Source organism: Musa acuminata, chromosome BXJ2-6, assembly GCF_036884655.1.
Source record: "Musa acuminata AAA Group cultivar baxijiao chromosome BXJ2-6, Cavendish_Baxijiao_AAA, whole genome shotgun sequence".
Taxonomy (NCBI): domain Eukaryota; kingdom Viridiplantae; phylum Streptophyta; class Magnoliopsida; order Zingiberales; family Musaceae; genus Musa; species Musa acuminata.
Window position 1 is genome coordinate 25,796,520 of NC_088343.1, and position 21,194 is coordinate 25,817,713.

Consider the following 21,194-nt stretch of genomic DNA (forward strand, 5'->3'; position numbering starts at 1 on the left):
AGAGTTACAGAGACAACATGAAAAGATGGATGCCAGATCCATTCTCCTACATGTCCGCAAATTGTTTGAGGAACAGGGAAGGACTCAACGATATGAGATATCCAAGAGCCTTTTCCGCGCTAGGATGACTGAGGGGACACCGTTCAGAACCATGTCCTAAAGATGATTGAGTGGATAGAGAAACTCACAGGTCTAGGAATGGTCCTAGAGGATAACTTGTGTGTGGACATTGTGCTTCAGTCCCTACCAGATTCCTTTTCACAGTTCATAATGAATTTTAATATGAACAAGCTTGAGGTGACTCTCCCAGAGCTCCTCAATATGTTGAGGGAGGCAGAGAGTAATATTAAGAAAGAGAAGCCAGTTCTCTACACTAGTGAGACCAGAAAGAAAAGGAAAGCAAAAAGGTCCCTTAAGAAGGGAAATGGCAAGGGCAAACAAGGTAAAGCAAAGGTTGCTAAGAAAGACCCAGCAAAGGACAAAGGCCAGTGCTTCCACTGTGGTAAAGATGGGCATTGGAAGAGAAACTGCAAAGAGTACCTTGTAGAAAGGGCGAAACAAAAGCTTGATGAATCTTCAGGTACATTCATGATCAGTCTCCATTTGTCAGACTCGTATGATAACACATGGGTATTGGATACCGGTAGTGCTTATCATATATGCAATTCGTTGCAGGTTCTGGCAAGGCCTAGGAGACTAGAGAGAGGCGAGATGGACCTCAAGATGGGTAATGGAGCAAAAGTTGCTGTATTAGCTGTTGGCGAGGTCGCCCTACATCTGCCTAGTGGAGCTTTTATTGCATTAGATGCATGTTATTTTGTTCCTTCTATTATCAAAAACATTATCTCCATTTCATGTTTAACAGTTAGTGGATATAAATTTGTTTTTGAGAACAATGGTTGTTCGATATTATTAGATGATAAGATCATCACGAAAGGAACATTGCATAATGGTTTATTTATGTTAGACACCACTCCACATATCATGAATGTAAATGTGTCCAAAAGGAAACGAGATGAGTTGAACAGTGCATACCTGTGGCATTGTAGGCTAGGTCACATCCATGAAAGAAGGATTCAAAAGTTGCTAAATGATGGATATCTAGATCCATTCGACTATGTGTCATATGCAACTTGTGAGCCTTGCATTCGTGGAAAATTGACCAACTCTCCATTTAGTGGAACTGGAGAGAGAGCCATGAGTTGTTGGAACTCATACATAGTGATGTATGTGGACCCATGTCAACTCATGCCATTGGAGGTTACTCCTACTTCATTACATTTACTGATAATTTCTCAAGGTATGGATATGTGTACTTAATGAAGTACAAGTCCAAGGCCTTTGAGAAATTCGGAGAGTATAAGAATGAGGTGGAGAACCAGACTGGAAAGAGTATCAAAACTCTTCGATCAGATCGAGGAGGTGAGTACTTAAGTACAGAGTTTACTCAGTTCCTCAAGGACCATGGGATATTATCCCAATGGACACCTCCTTACACACCTCAACTCAATGGTGTCTCTGAAAGGAGAAATCGTACTTTATTAGATATGGTACGGTCCATGATGAGTTTCGCTGACCTACCCATCTCATTCTGGGAATATGCCCTAGAAACCGCAGCTTACCTTCTGAACAGAGTTCCAACTAAGTCGGTAGTGTCTACACCATATAAGATATGGAAAGGGAAGAAGCCTGATCTTAAGGTTGTTAAGATTTGGGGCTGCCCAGCCCACGTTAAAAGACACAACCCCGATAAGTTAGAATCAAGGATAGAGCGATGCATATTTGTGGGATACCCCAAGGAAACTTGTGGGTATTACTTCTATCATCTCGAGGACCAAAAAGGTCTTTGTAGCTAAGAGAGCAGTGTTCCTTGAGAAGGAACACATTCTTGGCGGAGACAGTGGGAGAATGATAGAGTTGAGCGAAGTTAGAGAACCAAGCTCAAGCACCACTCTACAGCCCGAGTCTGTTCAGGTACCTAATACACAAGTTTCAACTTTAAGCAGGTCTGATAGAGTATCTCATCCTCATCGTCAAAGGCAAGGTGTTGACTACGACGAAACCTTCTCACCCATAGCAATGCTAAAATCCATCAGAATTCTATTGGCTATTGCAGCACACTATGATTATGAGATCTGGCAGATGGATGTAAAAACCGCATTCCTCAACGGGAACCTCGAGGAGGAGGTGTATATGATGCAACCTGAGGGATTCGTGTCCAAGAACTGCCCAGATAAGGTGTGTAGGTTGCTTAGATCCATTTATGGACTAAAGCAAGGTTCCCAAAGTTGGAACATAAGATTTGATGAGGCAATCGGATCTTATGACTTCGTTAAGAACGAAGATGAGCCTTGTGTGTACAGGAAGGTAAGTGGGAGCACTATCACCTTTTTGGTGTTATATGTGGATGACATCCTCATCATTGGGAATGACATAGGAATGCTATCCACAGTAAAGACTTGGTTAATTAGACACTTCTCCATAAAGGACTTAGGGGAAGCATCCTATATCTTGGGGATTAGAATCTATAGAGATAGATCCAAGAGGATGCTTGGCTTGTCCCAGTCCAGGTACATAGAAACCATTGTCAAAAGGTTTGACATGGAAAACTCCAGAAGAAAGGGCAAACATGAATATGATACCTTATGCCTCAGCAATAGGGTCTATCATGTATGTCATGCTATGTACTAGGCCTGATATAGCGCATGCTCTGAGTGTCACGAGCAGGTATCAGGCGGATCCAGGCTTGAGAAGTAAAGTGTATCCTTAAGTACTTGAGAAGGACTAAGGATCTTTTACTAGTATATGGAGGTAATAGCCTTAAGGTTGAAGGCTACACTGACTCAAGTTTTCAGTCTGATGTCGATGATAGCAAGTCGAATTCAGGGTATGTGTACACCTTGAATGGAGGAGCAGTGTGCTGGAAGAGTTCCAAGCAAGATACCACTGCTGACTCGACCACAGAGGCGGAGTACATTACCGCATTAGATGCAGCGAAGGAGGGAGTCTGGGTGAAGAAGTTCATCATAGATTTGGGAGTCGATACAGATAGCAACAAGTCGACTTCCTTATATTGCGACAACTATGGGGTGATTACTCAAATAAGGGAACCCGGGTCTCATCAGAAGTGTTCTGAGGAGGTTCCAACTTATAAGAGAGATCGTAACCCGAGGATATGTAGCAGTGGAAAGAGTTCCATCCGAAGATAACATTGCAGATCCACTGACAAAGCCGTTGTCTCAGATTGTCTTTGAGCGTCACAGGAGTCTGATGGGGATCAGACACATAGGTGATTGGCTTTAGGTCAAGTGGGAGATTGCTAGTCATAGGTGCCCAGCAAGCCAATCACGTGAGTGATGGCACGTGTGACTTGATACAGAATCTTTTTGCTTATTATATTTTGGCGTATATCACTTTATAACTATTGCATAAATGCATATATATATTGTGATGTCCTTGGATTTGTGCAATGTGAATCGGATCGTGATGAGATCACGATAATAAGATCGATTCACCTTTAAACACATATCCTAAATAATCCCGGTCATAGGTTACTCGAGAGGGACATCGTGATAACCGGATAGACTGGTGTGCTGTATACCCGTCCATATGATGGATGCGGTTGGTCTCATAGCTGCTCGTGTAGGGACACTAGGGATACAGTACAGGTGCTCATTGGAGAATGAGTTCACTGATTGATCCGCTTACGGAATGCTGGATGGTTGATGATGCCTTATTGTCAGACAGCGATTCCGTAGTCCTAGTGGTGTATCTGGTCCTTAGACTTGAGACACTAAGGATGTCCTGTATGAGTGCTCCACTCTTTGATACCAGACTTATAGGTTTGGCTGTCCCCAGATCTAGTACAACTGGTCATTGGGAGTGGTAGTAGACCTTACGAGGGCTATTGAGTGTCAACAGAGGATCATCCACTCTCGGCATCATGAGAGGAATATCCTATGTGTTCTTGCTCAGACAAATCCCTGGCCAGGGTCATTCGGGTTGAGAGAGAAAGAGTTCTCTGGGAGAATCCGATTAGAGCGAGACTCGAGTAGAAACCGTATGGGTCTGACAGCACAATGCTCGATATACGGTCTCTGGGATATTAGATGGATGAGGAACTATAGGTACATGGTAACTGAGGACAGACAGGTCCAATGGATTGGATTCCCTACGGCGTAGTGGCCTAGTACATCCGTAGTCGATGAGTCAAGTGAATTATTACAGAGATAATAATTCACTCAGTCAGAAGGAGTTCTGACAGGTATGACTCACAGCCAGCTCGATATTGGCCTAGAGGGTCACACACATATGGTAGGCATTGCGATGAGTAGAGGTTCGGATATGAGATATCCGACGGAGCCCTTGTCTTATTGGATGCAGATCCAATACCCACTAGGGAAGGACCCATTAGGGTTTGACACGGGATCTCTATAAATAGGAGGGATTCACAGCCTCATAGGCTAGAGTCTTTGCTTGCCTTTCCTATTCTCCTCTCCCTCTCCACCTCAGAGTAGGCTTGGAGTTTTGAGGAGCGTCATCGCAACCCTACTGTGTGGATCACCGCTAGAGAGGAGGACGCTTGACCTCCTTCACCCTTTCCTAAGGATCTGCAAGGAAACAGGGATATACGATCTCCCTAGGTAACACAATCTCTATACGTAGTTTTGTGTTTTGCGGATTTTTACGCACCAATCTTCGCACGACGACGAACATCATTTTGGGAATCGGGGATTTTATTTTCTTGTTCTTCCGCTGCGCATATGATGTCGCCCCCCCAATGATTTCCCAACATTAACTACGATAACGATGAAGACATAAAGTGAAACAAAGTGTTAGAGTCAAGCGCGAAGGATTCGTTGCGAGTTCGAGAGTTCGACGGAAGTCCGAAGGTTCGTCGGGAATGCTGCCGGAACTAGTCGATAATGAGTAGGGAGCTTGCCGAAGGGTTTTCGGAAGCTCATCGGAAAGTTCGTTTGAAGTTCGCGGAGCTCACCGAGAAATATCGGAGCATGCCGAAGAAGCTCATTGGAACTCGCCAAGATCAAATCGTGAAGTCTAGGAGTTTGCCGGGAGTCCGTAGAATGGTTTCCGAGAGTTTATCGGAAGACCGCCGAAAGTTCGTCGGAAGCTCGCCGGAAGAAGTCTTGACTTGTAAACTTTGTAATAGCTTAGGAAATATCTTTAAATTCGTAGTTAGCACATTAATTAGGGTTAGGATTAGGTATTAATCCTATAACCCAAGTAGGGGCCAATTGGGCTCGAGTTCGGACTGGTTTGGGCCAAGTTTGGAGCTCAACCATTGAGCTGAAATAGTGTAGGCGGTGGCACCTCCAGATTAGACAGTGGCACCGCCTAGGACCCGAGAACCAAGCGGTGGCACCGCCCAGCACCCGAGAGGTCCGACGGTGGCACCGCCAGTACACTGTCAATGTCCGACACTGACAGGCGGTGGCACCGCCAGCCTCGGAAACCTAAGAGAATTCAAAATTTGGAGCCCAAATTTGAATCCTCTTGGGGCCTATAAATACCCCTTAATTCTCAGCAAAGAATACCTTTGAGAAGCAAGAGATTGAGATAAAAGTCTTAGCAAAGCCTTTAGCAAGTTTTTGTTTTCAATAGCTTGAGTGTTCACCTCTCTTTTTCTCTTTGAAAATTTGTAAGAGTGTGAACCACTTGTAAAAGGTTGTAAGAGGGGTATTTGTCCTTCCCCTTCAAAACGATTTGCTAGTGGAAGTTGGGAGCCTCTTCGAAGAAGGATTCGCAAGTGGATGTAGGTCATTTTGACTAAACCACTTTAAATTGGTGTGTTCTCTGGTTTGCATTTACTTATTGCTATTTACCTTACTGCAAACCTTCATACGTGTTTTACTCCCTCATTACTTTTGCTGCACACCTTTACGAACACGCTTTCAAGATAAGCACTTCGAGTTCGATTTTTTATCGTACGAAAGATTTTTCCAAAACCGAAGTTTTAATCCGCTGCACTAATTCACCCCCCCCTCTTAGTGTTGCTCCGATCCGAATAGCTGCTCAAAGGCTACAGAAAAGATTCATCTATTGCTTAAGAAAAGAGAAGGAATACATGACTATTTATAAGGCTTCTAAACCCTAACTCCTAGTAGGACTCCTACTTAAGACTCTTACTTCTAACCAACTCCTAATAGGACTCCTACTCAAGACTCCTATTCCCTTACAACTCCTAATTCTTCTCTAAGAAAAAACCTCCTACATGAATGTCCCTCTCAATTAGGACTCTCCTAGCTAGAGTCCTAACAGTTACTTCGCTTGAGCAATTGTCCCGTTGTTGTCGTAATATAAGGAGATCGGCTCCTCGCTACCCGGCACGACTCCCAAATTTGTGATGAACTTCTTCACCCAGACTCCCTCCTTTGTTGCATCTGATGCAGCAATGTACTCCGCCTCTGTGGTTGAGTCAGTAGTAGTATCTTGCTTGGAACTCTTCTAGCACACTGCTCCTCCATTCAAGGTGTACACGTACCCCGAATTCGACTTGCTATCATCGACATCAGACTGAAAACTTGAGTCTGTGTAGCCTTTAACCATAAGGCTACTACCTCCATATACTAGTAAAAGATCCTTAGTCCTTCTCAAGTACTTAAGGATATACTTTACTGTTTTCTAGTGCTCCAAGCCTGGATCCGCCTGATACCTGCTTATGACACTCAGAGCATGTGCTATATCAGGCCTAGTACATAGCATGACATACATGATAGACCCTATTGTTGAGGCATAAGGTATCATATCCATGTTCGCCCTTTTTTTTGGAGTCTTTGGGGACATACTCGTAGAAAGCGATATCCCATGTCTTATCGGTATGAGACCTCTCTTGGAATTTTTCATGCCAAACCTTTTGACAATGGTTTCTATGTACCTGGACTGGGACAAGCCAAGCATCCTCTTGGATCTATCTCTATAGATTCTAATCCCCAAGATATAGGATACTTCCCCTAAGTCCTTCATGGAGAAGTGTCTAGATAACCAAGCCTTTACTGTGGATAGTATTCCTACATCATTCCCAATGATCAGGATGTTATCCACATATAACACCAAAAAGGTGACAGCGCTCCCACTTACCTTCCTATACACACAAGGCTCATCTTCGTTCTTAACGAAGTCATAAGATCTGATTGCCTCATCAAATCTTATGTCCTAACTTCGAGAAGCTTGCTTTAGTCCATAAATGGATCTAAGCAACCTATACACCTTATCTGGGAAGTTCTTGGATACGAATCCCTCAGATTGCATCATATACACCTCCTCAGCGAGGTTCCCATTGAGGAATGCAGTTTTCACATCCATCTGCAAGATCTCATAATTATAGTGTGCTGCAATAGCTAATAGAATTCTGATGGATTTTAGCATTGCTATGGGTGAGAAGTTCCATCTACTCCGATCTGTTTCTTAAAGATCCATTTGTAACCGATGGGTATAATACCTTTGGGTGCATCAACTCGGTTCCAAACCTTATTAGAGTATATAGAATCTATCTCAGAATTTATGGCTTCTTGCCACTTCCCGGAGTCTATACTCATAATAGCCTCCTTATAGGTCTGAGGATCAATATCCTCAACATCATCTCTTCTAATATGTCCCACATATCTCTCAGGAGGATGTGATACTCTATCAGACCTACGTAAAGTTAAAACTTGTGTATTAGGTACCTGAACAGACTCGGGCTGTAGAGTGGTGCTTGAGCTTGGTTCTCCAACCTTACTCAACTCTATCATTCTCTCACTATCTCCACCAAGAATGTGTTCCTTCTCAAGGAACACTACTCTCTTAGCTACAAAGACCTTTTGGTCCTCGAGATGATAGAAATAATACCCACAAGTTTCCTTGGGGTATCCCACAAATTTGCATCGCTCTGTCCTTGATTCTAATTTATCGGGATTGTGTCTTTTAACGTGGGCAGGGCAACCCCAAATCTTAACAACCTTAAGATCAGGCTTCTTCCCTTTCCATATCTCATATGGTGTAGATACTACCGACTTAGTTGGAACTTTGTTCAGAAGGTAAGCTGTGGGTTTTAGGGCATATCCCTAGAATGAGATGGGTAGGTCAGCGAAACTCATCATGGATCGTACCATGTCTAATAGCGTACGATTTCTCCTTTCAAAGACACCATTGAGCTGAGGTATATAAGGAGGTGTATATTGGGATAATATCCCATGGTCCTTGAGGAACTGAGTAAACTCTGTACTTAAGTACTCACCTCCTCGATCTGATCGAAGAGTTTTGATACTCTTTCCAGTCTGGTTCTCCACCTCATTCTTATACTCTCTGAATTTCTCAAAGGCCTCGAACTTGTACTTCATTCTCCAATAAGAACCTGTACTGTATCCCTAGTGTCCCTACACGAGCAACTATGAGACCCGCTGCATCCATCATATGGACGGGTATACAACACACCAGTCTGTCCGATTATCACGATGTCCCTTTCGAGTAACCTATGACCGGGATTATTTAGGATATGTCTTTAAAGATGAATCGATCTCATTTTCGTGATCTCATCACGATCTGATTCCCATTACACAAATCCAAGGATATCACTATATATATATATATATATATATATATATATATATATATATATATATATATATATATATATATATATATATATATGCAATAGTTATAAAGTGATATATGCCAAAATATAATAAGTAAAAATATAAAGTGATATATCACAATAGTTGACTCTGCTGATCGAACGATAGGGGCTTGTCGAGGCGAAACCGAAGCGTCGAAATCGGCGAGGCGAGACCTGTATGGCGAGGCTGGATTAACTCGTCAGGGGGTGTTTTAGAGGGGCGATGCCCCGTGCTTTGGGCAGGATTGACTCTGCTGATCGAACGGTAGGGGCCTGTCGAGGCGAAACCGAAGTGTCGAAACTGGCGAGGCTGGATTAACTCGTCAGGGGGTGTTTTAGAGGGGCGGTGCCCCGTGCTTTAGGCAGGAGTTGGGCCGGTGAGCCGTAGGTCGGGAACCGATCTGGAGAGGCTCGGGCAAGAGTTGGGCCGGTGAGTCGCAGGTCGGGAACCGATCTGGAGAGGCTCGGGCAGGAGATGGGCCGACGAGTCATAGGTCAGGAACCGATCTGGAGAGGCTCGGGCAAGAGCTGGGCCGGCGAGCCGTAGGTCGGGAACCGATCCGGCGAGGCTCGGGCAAGAGTTGGGATAACGAGCCACAGGTCGGGAACCAATCTGGAGAGGCTCGGGTAGGAGCTAGGCCAGCGAGACACAGGTCAGGAACCGATCTAGAGAGGCTCGAGCAAGAGCTGGGCCTACGAGCTGCAGGTCGGGAACCGATTCGGAGAGGCTTGGGCAAGAGTTGGGCCAGTGGGCTGCAGGTCGGGAACCGATCCAGAGAGGCTCGGGCAAGAGTTGGGCTAGTGAGCCGCAGGTTGGGAACCGATCTGGAGAGCCTGTAGACCTCTTATCGCGAGTGGCTTTTCAGCAGGAGATTTTGGATGACGAGGCATCTTTTGATGGGTCCCCTGAGATGTGGAGTTGCTTCTCGGGGTTCCTCGAGATAGCGCCAGAGGTGACCCTTTTGGATGAAGTCCTCACTTTGATTCTGGAGGTCATGGCAATCTTCCGTACCGTGGCCGTAGTCCTGGTGGAACATGCTCAGAGGGAGAGGCGGAGGCCTCGGGAGTAGTAGCTCTTGTCAATCGAGCCTCTGGCGGGGTTGCACCGGGGCTGCTGAAGTTGTTCCCTGGGATTGTCCCGCCCTTGGCCTCTAGCTGTTCATGTGCTTTTCCGCTACCAGAGCTTTGGCAGCGATGTACTGGTCAGTGCGCTGGAGCACCTTGAGGATGACTACTAGCGGCCTCTCGATCAGTGACCAGAAGAAACTTGAAAGCTTCACGCCCATCAGAAATGCCTGCATGATAAGAGAGAGGTGAGCATCTGGGAATCCCCGGATCTCAGTGGCAAAGCGTGCCACGAACTGAGAGAGCGACTCATCTTCGTGCTGGGATAGCACGAGCAAGGTGGCCATGGAAGACCTAGGTCGCATGTTGGCGAGGAAGTTCTGCTCACACTCCCCAGCGAGTTGGCCGAAGGATGAGACCAAGGATTGGCCTAGCTAGCTGAACCATGCTCATGCCGGTCCCCTTAGAGTGGTTGAAAATGCCTAGCATATCAATGCATCGGAGGTGCTAGAGAGGGCCATTTGAGCCCAGAATGCGGAGACATGCTCCGTGGGATTGGAGCTGCCGTTGTATGTCTCCAATGTTGGCAGCCGGAAGTTGAGAGGTACCGGCTTGTCCTGTACTTCCTGAGTGAAAGGGGACCCGCCCGAGCCACCTTCGCTGGACTTGTCCCGCGATTTTCGAAACTCACACTAGAACACGTCCAGACGTTGGTTGACCCGGGAAAATTGGGCCCTAAGCGAGTCATCCGCCGAGTTATAAGATATGGTGTCATGCTCGAAGTGGGGTAGTGCGACTCAGCAAGGTGCAGGTATGCTCTACTCGGGCGGACCTCTCGGGTCCATCGTTTGATCTTGGGCTTCTCCCATCCCGACCTGCTCCCTACTCGGCCTCTGCCGGGTCGGGTCAATCGAGGGAGCTGCTAGCTGCACGATGGGGGAATAAGCAGGACGAGCATCTGCATCATCCCTGCCATCGCTTGTACTTACTTGGTCAGGCTGAGGAATGCCTCGGGCGACACGGTCGAGGGTCCCGTGGTAAGTCTGGGTTGTTAAATGGGTGGCAGTAGCGATCTGGCGTCGAGGCCGGGATCCCCCCATCTCGAAGGATGGGGAGGGGCTGATCTCCGGGCCCGACAGAAGGGTGATCGACCGGTAGTTCTCCCTTGGGGAAAGCTCCCGTGGGATGCTCCTACGACATGACCCTCCTTCTAGCGCCAAAATGTTAGTGAACAAATGTGTCGTGGCTGATGAGTCAGCATGGCCTGGTCCATGGGTCAATGTCGGGAGTCTTCTGTTGGCTGAGCTGGATGCCGAGGTCGACCAGGCCCTCACGAAGGGGTGCTGATCAACGTTCCTTGGTGTACTGATCCGAGCGCTATGTATGCCGTGCTACGTCTCTCTTTCTCCGGGGTGGTTAGCAGCTCGTCTTCGTGAGATGGCCATGTTTTCCTACAAAAATGGCCCTCGTCGGGATCACCCGACAAGGCCCCTCCGACGAGCAAGTCAGTGGAGTGATCAATTGATTTTTCTCTCCCCACCCACACCCCACCCCCCTCCCCCTTTTCCTGGATCAGGTCAGGGGTATTTATACCTACGTGCGGGAATTGGTCGGGCCCTGGTCCGGCATGGCCATTGACTCTGGGGGCGGAACAACCTCTTTGATGAGGTGGCATCTTCGAGGGTGCTTGAGCAGTGTCAGATGGCACTGCCCTAACAACAGACGACACCACCCCCAGCGCTTGGGGTGGTCAGGCTGCACAGTCGCATCGTTGGAGCTTGACGTGGCATGCACCCCGCGGTTCTGGAGGCGTACTGTGTTACGTAGGTCTGCAGCATTTGTCGGTGGTTCACATAGGGCCAAAATATGCCCTATCACGTTTGTTCCAAATTAAATCGAAACCAGCCATGGTTCGATTTCGATTTCAAGTTTTATAAAACATGAACTATGGGTTCCAAACTAACGGTTCCGAACCGAAATCGATGGTTCTGATTTCGATTCTCATTCAAACCATCGATTTATTGATTTAAAAATTAAATTTCTTGACTTTTGATCGATCATTAGGCTCAAATAATCAAGCCCAACGATTGGTGGAGGGATAAACGACCCATTTATCTTTTCCAATAACCATATAAAAGGTTATATTCAAGGTATTTTGATTATTTTATAATTTAAAAAATAATTAATTTTAAAAAATATTTGCTCCTAACAGCCCCATAATAATTAGTTTTGGAAGCATTTAGAAAAAAAAATTTCAAAAACCTTATAAATACCTCTCAAATCTCTTATTCTTTTTTATACTTTTGATTAAGCACTAATTGAAATTTAAACACTCTTAAGCTTCATCTTAAGCTCTTTTTACCCTTTTCTTAATTTGATGGCAAGTGAAAGCCACCGCATCACTAACAAAGAGCCTTTTGAAAATTTGATTATGACAATTCACATCAACGCCAATGTCAAGCCTAACATTACCAAAATCAAGTCGGACATATTTAAAATACACTTCAAGATGATCCAAACCCCGATAGCTTCTTCCATGTCATATGCAATTACTAATATTCTAAAATTATATTGAGAAGAAAATCCAACACAAGTGGGTCTAGAGAAGAGTCAAATACAAATTTTCGAGTACCCTACTTCTCTCTTTTTTATTTTTTTATTAAAAAATTATAAAGTAGTAGCTAAATTTATCATCATTGAACATTTGCCTTTTAGTTTTGATTAAAAAGTTAAATTGGTTGATTATTACTAATTCCTTGTATCACTTTTACTCATAATTTATATAATATTTATTAAAAAATAATTTATAAATTTATTTTTGATCTTTGGACAGCCAATTTTTCATTCGTTCTAATATTTACAGTGATCATCGACAAATGCACTCTTTTATTCGAGTTACTTATCATCGGATAGATAGTGACTAGACAATGTAAAAATAATGTATTGTTGATTTTAGAATCTTCAATGAACAACATATATATTTATCATATTTATAGAATGATAAAAATAATTTTAGAGAAATATTATTTAGTTTTTAAAATTTTTTCTATTGGTTTTAATAATGCATGGATAAATATCGCTTCTATTCTAGAATTATAAGCTGTGTTCCAACCTAGTATCTTCTTTCAATATGTATATTGTTGAATCTCAGATTTTGATGATAAAATCAATTGATAAATTATTTGATATAATATATATGTTAAGAAAAGTATGGAGGATTAACTAAGATAGCAGAAAGACATAAAGCAGGTGTTGTGCTAGAGTCAAGATCGACACTTCGTCGGGAGTTCAAGAGTTCGTTGGAAGTCTGGACGTTCGTCGGTAGTTCTGCTGGAACTGACCGAGAAGTCCAGGAGCTTGCTAAAGAAGCTCGTCGGAACTTGCCAAGAAAATCATTATAAAGTCCAGGAGCTTGCCGGGAGTCTGCCAGAACATTACTAAGAGATCGTCGGAAGCTCATCGGAAGAACAATTGACGTACCGGAACAAGAATACTTTCTCAAATATCTTAATTATTATAGTTAGACCATAAATTAAGTTAGAATTGGGAGGTAATCCTACTAACTTAGTTAGGGGCCAACTGAGCCCTTAATAGGGCTGAATTGGGCCGGATTAAATAGCCCATTCAGCACCTGAAAACATAGTCGGCGGTGGCACCACCTCGTGACCTAGTCTCCCAAGTGGTCTAAGTGGTGGTATCGCCGACAGTTAATGATGCCAATAGTGGTACCACCATTGTCAAGTGGTGGTACAACTAGTCATAGGTACCCAGCAAGCCAATCACGTGAGTGATGACACGTGTGACATTATACAGAATCTTTTTTGCTTATTATATTTTGGCATATATCACTTTATAACTATTGCATATATATATATATATATATATATATATATATATATATATATATATATATATATATATATATATATATATATATATATATATATATATATATGTTGTGATGTCCTTGGATTTGTGCAATGAGAATCGAATCCTGATGAGATCATGAAAATGAGATCGATTCACCTTTAAACACATATCCTAAATAATCCCGGTCATAGGTTACTCGAGAGGGACATTGTGATAACCGAACAGACTAGTGTGCTATATACCCGTCCATATGATAGATGCAGCGGGTCTCATAGCTGCTCGTATAGGGATACTAGAGATACAGTACAAGTGCTCATTGGAGAATGAGTTCACTGATTGATCTGCTTACGAAATGCTGGATGGTTGATGATGCCTTATTGTCATATAGTGATTCCGTAGTCCTAGTGGTATATCTGGTCCTTAGACTTGAGACACCAAGGATGTCCTGTATGAGTGCTCAACTCTTTGATACCAGACTTATAGGTTTGACTATCCTAGATCTAGTACAACTGGTCATTAGGAGTGATAGTCGACCTTACGAGGGCTATTGAGTGTCAATAGAGGATCATCCACTCTCGGTGTCATGAGAGGAATATCCCATGTGTTCTTGCTCAAACAAATCCCTGACTAGGGTCATTCGGGTTGAGAGAGAAAGAGTTCTCTGGGAAAATCCGATTAGAGCAAGACTCGAGTAAAAACCATATGGGTCTAACAGCACCATGCTTGATATACGGTCTCTGGGATATTAGATGGATGAGAGACTATAGGTACATGGTAACTGAGGACAGACAGGTCCAATGGATTGGATTCCCCTGTATCATCTGGGGACTATGGCATAGTGGCCTAGTACGTCCGTAGTCGATGAGTCAAGTGAATTATTACAGAGATAATAATTCACTGAGTTAGAAGGAGTTCTGACAGGTATGACTCACGGCCAGCTCGATATTGGGCCTAGAGGGTCACACACATATGGTAGGCATTACGATGAGTAGAGTTTCGGATATGAGATATCCGACGGAGCCCTTGTCTTATTGGATATCCAATAAGCCCCTAAATTATTGGATCCCATGGACGAGATTCAATAAGAGCCCATAAGAGATTATTGGATAGAGATCCACTAATATAAAAGGCTTGGGTTATTAGATGCAGATCCAATACCCACTAGGCAAGGATCCATTAGGGTTTGACAGGGGACCTCTATAAATAGGGGGGATTTAGAACCTCATAGCCTAGAGCCTTTGCTTGCCTCTCCTATTCTCCTTCTCCTCTCTACCTCAGAGCAGGCCTGGAGTTTTTGAGGAGCATCATCGCAGTCCTGCTGTGTGGATCACCGCTAGAGAGGAGGACACTTGATCTCCTTCACCCTCTCCTAAGGATCTGTAAGGAAACAGGGATATATGATCTCCCTAGGTAACACAATCTATTCTATACGCAGTTTTTCAGTTTCGCGGATTTTGCACACCAATCTTCGCACGACGACGAACATCTTTTTGGGAATCGAGGATTTTATTTTCTTGTTCTTCTGCTACGCATATGATGTCACCCCCAAAGATTTTCCCAATAGTGGTATCAGAGCCAAGTTGTTCGTGCGATAGATTAGTTTTAAACGGCGTGTGTTGTGTTTTGGAGAAGCTTTTGACGTCAAAATCGTTGACGGAAAAGCAGAAAAGGGCAGTAACTGTTGTTGCCCTCGCTGCCATCGTAGATGGCAACACTACCATCTACGTGCAGGCAGGCAGCCTGCAGTAGCAGTCGTAAGGGCAGCGGCGCCTGTGGTCGCTGCTCTCGCATGGTGACGCGCCATAGGGCAGCGGCGCTTGTGGCCGTTGCTCCCGCGGGCAAAAACCCAGTAGGGGCGGTCGCCCGGCGAGGCAGCACTGCCTGTGAGCACTGCCTCGCGGGCAGAACCGCCCGCGGAGGGGACGACGCCCATAGGGGCGCCCACCCGCGGAGGCGGTCGCGCTTGCGGGGGCGCCCAGCTGTAGGGGCAGCGCCGCCAGCGGGCGTGCCGCCTGTAGGCGAGGACAGCGACCCCGCCCTTCTGTCACGGATAAATTTTGAAACAGGATGTTTGATGTAATGCTTATATCTGTCCGTGTCTGTTGGCATGTTCATGCCTTGTACAGCGTGTAGAGGGGCAGCCGAAGGCTTATAAGTCCCATTTTAGTTGGGTTGGTGGCCTCTTTAGGCTTGTAAATAAAGGTAGTGTCATGTGGACACGTGAGAGAGCTTCTCAGTCTGTAATGGACCATTTTACCCTTTGTTGTGCCACTGTTCAGAGCTTATAAAGTCTGTTTGTAATTTGCATTGTCTATGAAGTGTTTTTCGGACATGTTTGCTTGTGGATCCCGATTGAGGCGTTCTCTTTAACCCGTTCTCTCTTTTGTTGGTCCTAAGGGACAATGGGAGGCTTCGGGGAGGCTGACCTTTGCGGACGGACACGCAAGGGTGCCGCACGACTTAGGCAAATCCAGCTAAGTCCGTGTCATATGGTATCAGAGCGGGACAAGCACTCATAGAAACACTTGACATGCAAACGTGGGGGACCTAGCGGGGCTGCGTTGAGGGCAGTCAGCAACGCGCGACCATTTGAGGGAAAACGGGCATAGAGATGTAGGGAAAAGAGTCGCTCAGAGGAGCGAGCATCTAACATTGGCATTCAGAGGAATGGCCAACCCTTTGCGCAAGAGGCACCATGAGAACAGGCAAGCTTGGAAGAATGCGGAGCGCACAAAGGTTGGGATGGCTGAGTTTGAGCTACGGCTCAACGTTGACAACTATACTTGATGGTGCTCAAGGCAAGCGAGGCGCTTGGCAAAGTTCGAGACCATGCAAAGTGGAATGAGTTGCTCAGCGACCGAAAGAGTTGTGCAAAGCTCACAGAGGTGAGGGGAATTGCTAACTCGAAGAATTCGGTACTCATGCATGGGCTTGTATGCGGACGATGGAATGTGTTGGGAAATCATAGGGGGGGGGCGACATCATATGCGCAGCGGAAGAACAAGAAAACAAAAATCCCCGATTCCCAAAAAGATGTTCATCGTCGTGCGAAGATTGGTGCGCAAAATCCGCAAAAACACAAAACTGCGTATAGAGATTGTGTTACCTAGGGAGATCGTATATCCCTATTTCCTTGCAGATCCTTAGGAGAGGGTGAAGGAGGTCAAGCGTTCTCCTCTCTAGCGGTGATCCACACAGCAGGGTTGCGACGACGCTCCTCAAAACTCCAGGCCTACTCTGAGGTGGAGAGGGAGAGGAGAATAGGAAGGGCAAGCAAAGACTCTAGCCTATGAGGCTGTGAATCCCTCCTATTTATAGAGATCCCGTGTCAAAACCCTAATGGGTCCTTTCCCTAGTGGGTATTGGATCTGCATCCAATAAGACAAGGGCTCCGTCGGATATCTCATATCCGAACCTCTACTCATCGCAATGCCTACCATATGTGTGTGACCCTCTAGGCCCAATATCGAGCTGGCCGTGAGTCATACCTGTCAGAACTCCTTCTAACTCAGTGAATTATTATCTCTGTAATAATTCACTCGACTCATCGACTACGGAAGTACTAGGCCACTACGCCGTAGTCCCCAGACGATACAGGGGAATCCAATCCATTGGACCTGTCTGTCCTCAGTTACCATGTACCTATAGTCCCTCATCCATCTAATATCCCAGAGACCGTATATCGAGCATGGTGCTGTCAGACCCATACGGTTTCTACTCGAGTCTCGCTCTAATCGGATTCTCCCGGAGAACTCTTTCTCTCTCAACCCGAATGACCCTGGCCAGGGATTTGTCTGAGCAAGAACACATGGGATATTCCTCTCATGATACCGAGAGTGGATGATCCTCTATCGACACTCAATAGCCCTCGTAAGGTCGACTACCACTCCCAATGACCAGCTGTACTAGATCTGGGAACAGCCAAACCTATAAGTCTGGTATCAAAGAGTGGAGCACTCATACAGGACATCCTTGGTGTCTCAAGTCTAAGAACCAGATACACCACTAGGACTACGGAATCGTTGTCTGACAATAAGGCATCATCAACCATCCAGCATTCCGTAAGCGGATCAATCAGTGAACTCATTCTCCAATGAGCACCTATACTGTATCCCTAGTGTCCCTACACGAGCAGCTATGAGACCAGCTGCATCCATCATATGGACGGGTATACAGCACACCAGTCTATTCGGTTATCACGATGTCCCTCTCGAGTAACCTATGACCGGGATTATTTAGGATATGTGTTTAAAGGTGAATCGATCTCATTATCGTGATCTCATCACGATCCGATTCCCATTGCACAAATCCAAGGACATCACAATATATATGCATTTATGCAATAGTTATAAAGTGATATATGCCAAAATATAATAAGCAAAAAGATTCTGTATCAAGTCACACGTGCCATCACTCACGTGATTGGCTTGCTGGGCACTTATGACTAGCAATCTCCCACTTGACCTAAAGCCAATCACCTATGTGTCTGATCCCCATCAGACCCCTGTGACGCTCAAAGACAATCTAAGACAATGGCTTTGTAAGTGGATCTGCAATGTTATCTTCGGATGGAACTCTTTCCACTGCTACATCTCCTCGGGTCACGATCTCTCTGATAAGGTGGAACCTCCTCAGAAAATGCTTAGATTTCTGATGAGACCTAGGTTCCTTCGCTTAAGCAATTGCCCCTTTGTTGTCGCAATATAGGGAAATCGGCTCCTCACTATCCGGCACGACTCCCAAATCTGTGATGAACTTCTTCAACCAGACTCCCTCCTTTGCTGCATCTGATGCAGCAATGTACTCCGCCTCTGTGGTCGAGTCAGCAGTGGTATCTTGCTTGGAACTCTTCCAGCACACTGCTCCTCCATTCAAGGGGTACACATACCCTGAATTCGACTTGCTATCATCGACATCAGACTGAAAACTTGAGTCAGTGTAGCCTTCAACCTTAAGGCTATTACCTCCATATACTAGTAAAAGATCCTTAGTCCTTCTCAAGTACTTAAGGATACACTTTACTGCTTTTCAGTGCTCCAAGCCTAGATCCGCCTGATACCTGCTCGTGACACTCAGAGCATGCGCTATATCAGGCCTAGTACATAGCATGGCATACATGATAGACCCTATTGCTGAGGCATAAGGTATCATATCCATGTTCGCCCTTTCTTCTGGAGTCTTTGGGGACATACTCGTAGAAAGCGATATCCCATGTCTCATCGGTATGAGACCTCTTTTGGAATTTTCCATGCCAAACCTTTTGACAATAGTTTCTATGTACCTGGACTGGGACAAGCCAAGCATCCTTTTGGATCTATCTCTATAGATTCTAATCCCCAAGATATAAGATACTTCTCCTAAGTCCTTCATGGAGAAGTGTCTAGATAACCAAGCCTTTATTGTGGATAGCATTCCTATGTCATTCCCAATGATGAGGATGTCATCCACATATAACACCAAAAAGCTAATAGCGCTCCCACTTACCTTTCTGTATACACAAGGCTCATCTTCGTTCTTAACGAAGTCATAAGATCTGATTGCCTCATCAAATCTTATGTTCCAACTTCGGGAAGCTTGCTTTAGTCCATAAATGGATCTAAGCAACCTACACACCTTATCTGGGCAGTTCTTGGACACGAATCCCTCAGGTTGCATCATATACACCTCCTCCTCCAGGTTCCCGTTGAGGAATGCGGTTTTCACATCCATCTGCCAGATCTCATAATCATAGTGTGCTGCAATAGCCAATAGAATTCTGATGGATTTTAGCATTGCTACGGGTGAGAAAGTTTCGTCGTAGTCAACACCTTGCCTTTGACGATACCCCTTAGCCACTAGCCTTGCTTTATAGGTCTCTACCTTTCCATCTACTCCGATCTTTTTCTTAAAGATCCACTTGCAACCGATGGGTACAATACCTTCGGGTGCATCAACTAGGTTCCAAACCTTATTGGAGTACATAGAATCCATTTCAGAATTCATGGCTTCTTTCCACTTCCCGGAGTCTATACTCATAATAGCCTCCTCGTAGGTCTGAGGATCAATATCCTCTACATCCTCTGCTCTAATATGTCCCACATATCTCTCAGGAGGATGGGATACTCTATCAGACCTGCGTAAAGTTGAAACTTGTGTATTAGATACCTGAACAGACTCGGGCTGTAGAGTGGTGCTTGAGCTTGGTTCTCCAACCTCGCTCAATTCTATCATTCTCCCACTGTCTCCGTCAAGAATGTGTTCCTTCTCAAGGAACACTGCTCTCTTAGCTACAAAGACCTTTTGGTCCTCGAGATGATAGAAGTAATACCCACAAGTTTCCTTGGGGTATCCCACAAATTTACATCGCCCTGTCCTTGATTCTAACTTATCGGGGTTGTGTCTTTTAACATGGGCAGAGCAGCCCCAAATCTTAACTACTTTAAGATCAGGCTTCTTCCCTTTCCATATCTCATATGGTGTAGACACCACCGACTTAGTTGGAACTCTGTTCAGAAGGTAAGCTGCGGTTTCTAGGGCATATCCCCAGAATGAGATGGGTAGGTCAGCGAAACTCATCATGGACCGTACCATATCTAATAATGTACGATTTCTCCTTTCAGAGACACCATTGAGCTGAGGTGTATAAGGAGGTGTCCATTGGGATAATATCCCATGGTCCTTGAGGAAGTGAGTAAACTCTGTACTTAAGTACTCACCTCCTCGATCTGATCGAAGAGTTTTGATACTCTTTCCAGTCTGGTTCTCCACCTCATTCTTATACTCTCTGAATTTCTCAAAGGCCTCGGACTTGTACTTCATTAAGTACACATATCCATACCTTGAGAAATCATCAGTAAATGTAATGAAGTAGGAGTAACCTCCAATGGCATGAGTTGACATGGGTCCACATACATCACTATGTATGAGTTCCAACAACTCAGTGGCTCTCTCTCCAGTTCCACTAAATGGAGAGTTGGTCAGTTTTCCACGAATGCAAGGCTCACAAGTTGCATATGACACATAGTCGAATGGATCTAGATATCCATCATTTAGCAACTTTTGAATCCTTCTTTCATGGATGTGACCTAGCCTACAATGCCACAGGTATGCACTGTTCAACTCATCTCGTTTCCTTTTGGACACATTTATATTCATGATATGTGGAGTGGTGTCTAACATAAATAAACCATTATGCAATGTTCCTTTCGTGATGATCTTATCATCTAATAATATCGAACAACCATTGTTCTCAAAAACAAATTTATATCCACTAACTGTTAAACATGAAATGGAGATAATGTTTTTGATAATAGAAGGAACAAAATAACATGCATCTAATGCAATAAAAGCTCCACTAGGCAGATGTAGGGCGACCTCGCCAACAGCTAATACAGCAACTTTTGCTCCATTACCCATCTTGAGGTCCATCTCGCCTCTCTCTAGTCTCCTAGGCCTTGCCAGAACCTGCAACGAATTACATATATGATAAGCACTACCGGTATCTAATACCCATGTGTTATCATAAGAGTCTGACAAATGGAGACTGATCATGAATGTACCTGAAGCTTCATCAAGCTTTTGTTTCGCCCTTTCTGCAAGGTACTCTTTGCAGTTTCTCTTCCAGTGCCCATCTTTACCACAGTGGAAGCACTGGCCTTTGTCCTTT